This window comes from Pseudophryne corroboree, unplaced genomic scaffold (assembly GCF_028390025.1).
Source record: "Pseudophryne corroboree isolate aPseCor3 unplaced genomic scaffold, aPseCor3.hap2 scaffold_2196, whole genome shotgun sequence".
NCBI lineage: Eukaryota > Metazoa > Chordata > Amphibia > Anura > Myobatrachidae > Pseudophryne > Pseudophryne corroboree.
In genome coordinates this window covers 10,001-12,500 of record NW_026968843.1, presented here as the reverse complement: position 1 = coordinate 12,500, position 2,500 = coordinate 10,001, and positions in this window count along the sequence as shown.

Genomic DNA, 2,500 nt, shown 5'->3' with positions numbered 1-2,500 from the left:
GAGCCGCCTCCCGGCCCGAGGGGTGCCCGTCCGCACTCATCGGCTGAACTTCCGCGAATTGCAGTACCCGATTCGGCCCGCCGGGGGGCGCTGCCGCCGGGGGAAGAGGGGGACGGGCCGGGCCTGGCGCCGGGCTCCGCCGGACGCCCGGCGCTGCCCCGTCTCGGCCTCGGAAGGGGGAGTCGGGGGAACGGGAGGCCGGGAGTCCCGGAGAAAGAGAGAGAGAGAGAGAGAGAGATAGAGAGACCTCCGCGGTTCCGCCTTCGACCGCCGGGGGGCGCCGCGCACCCGTCCGCACGGGCCCGTCCCGGTGGCTCCCGGCAGGGCTCTCCCAAACCCTCTCCCAGGGCCCCGGTCCGGGAGCCCGACTGCGTCCGCTCTCCGCTTCCAGAGAGGAGGCTGTCGGACGGGGAGAGCTGGTACCGGGCTCCTGGAGCCCTGCCTGGGCAGCCTATGGAAGGGAGGGAGCCCTGGCCCTGCTGCTCTCCGAGCTCCGGCCCTGCTGCTCTCCGAGCTCCGTGCCTGCTCTGCCACGGGTCCTTTCGCAGGAGCTCCAGGGAAACGGGCTTTTCGGCCCCTGACAGAGTCCCGGCTCTCTCGCTCGCCTCGTTGGTACCTACTGATCCGGCGGAGGTGTTCTCCGGCGGGTAGCGACACGGACGGCCGAGGGCGCGCTTCACCCAGGCTTCAACCGTCTCCTCCCCGAGCCCCTGGAAGTGCAGCTGGGCCGCGGGCGCCCCGGTCCGCACTCATCTGCGAAACTTCCACAAATTGCAGTACCCGATTTGGCCCGCCGGGGGGCGCTGCCTCCGGGGGGAGAAGGAGACGTGCCCGGCCCGTACGTCGGGCTCCAACGGATGCCCGCCGTGGACCCTTTATAGGCCCCATCCTGGTCCTGCCATGCTGTTATCGGAGCTCCACGGCTATCTTGTCACTAAACCTTTCGTTTGAGCTCCAGGGCTTTTTGCTTTTTGTAACCCGGTTCCTGGAGCCCTGCCTGGGCAAAATCGGATGCAAGAAGGCCCTGCCCATGCTGATCTCTGAGCTCCGCGCATCTTCTGTCACGGGTCCTTTCGCAAAAGCTCCAGGGAAACAGGCTTTTCGGCCCCGGACAGAGTCCCGGCTCTCTCGCTCGCCTCGTTGGTACCTACTGATCCGGCGGAGGTGTTCTCCGGCGGGTAGCGACACGGACGGCCGAGGGCGCGCTTCACCCAGGCTTCAACCATCTCCTCCCCGAGCCCCTGGAAGTGCCGCTGGGCCGCGGGCGCCCCGGTCCGCACTCATCCGCGACACTTCCGCGCTGGAGTCCGACGCTCGCCGGCCGCGTCCCCCGGCCCGCGGGGGCCCGGGGGGAGGCCCGACGCGTGCGGGGGGAGGCGGCGGGCGGCGGGGGCGCCCCCGCGCCACCCGACGGCGCCCCCCGGTGGCCAGAGGCGGCTCGGAGCGAGACGATCGGGGGGGGACGGCGGCGCGTGACCCGCCCCGGCCCCCTTGGCCCAGCGGACGGGCAGGCGGCTCCCGGGCGCCCCCCCCGATCCCCGCCGCGGCGCCCCCCGGTGGCCGCCTGACGCCACTGCGGGGGGTGCAGATTCCGTGTGTCCTCTCGGATAAAAACAAAAGAAACGATTCCCGTCGGGCGAAAGTAAGTGGGACGCAGGGCCCCGGGCCCCGACGGTCCGCGCGCGCGGCGCCCCCCGCTGGCCGGTCGAAGGGAGGACAAAAATAAAATGAAAAAAATTTCAAAAAAGCACTCGCCCCAAACAGACGAAAGGTACCCGGTCCGCCCGGATGAACCCTCCCCCGTGTCCCCGCCGCGGCGCCCCCCGCTGGCCAGCCGAGGTAATACACGATTGAGAGGGGGGGAGTGAAAAACAGGGGCAAAAAATGAAAAACACCCCACCCGTTTGAATGCAAAGTCCCGGAGCGGCCAGGGGTGGACGCCGGTCCGCGCGCACGGCGCCCCCCGCAGGCCAGTTGAAGGGAAGAACGGAACGAGACTTAAAGATAAAAAAAAATTTCAAAAAAGCACTCGCCCCAAACAGATGAAATGTACCCGGTCCGCCCGTGTCCCCGCCGCGGCGCCCCCCGCTGGCCAGCCGAGGTAATACACGATTGAGAGGGGGGGAGTGGAAAAAAAAAGGGCAAAAAAATGAAAAACACCCCACCCATTTGAATGCAAAGTCCCGGAGCGGCCAGGGGTGGACGCCGGTCCGCGCGCACGGCGCCCCCCGCAGGCCAGTTGAAGGGAAGAACGGAACGAGACTAAAAGATAAAAAAAAATTTCAAAAAAGCACTCGCCCCAAACAGATGAAATGTACCCGGTCCGCCCGTGTCCCCGCCGCGGCGCCCCCCGCTGGCCAGCCGAGGTAATACACGATTGAGATTAAAAAAAACCAGGCAAAAGACAAAAACACACCACCGATTTAAATGCAGTGTTCACGAGCGCCAGTCCGCGCGCGCGCGGCGCCCCCTGCTGGCCGCGTAAAAAAAAAAAATAATA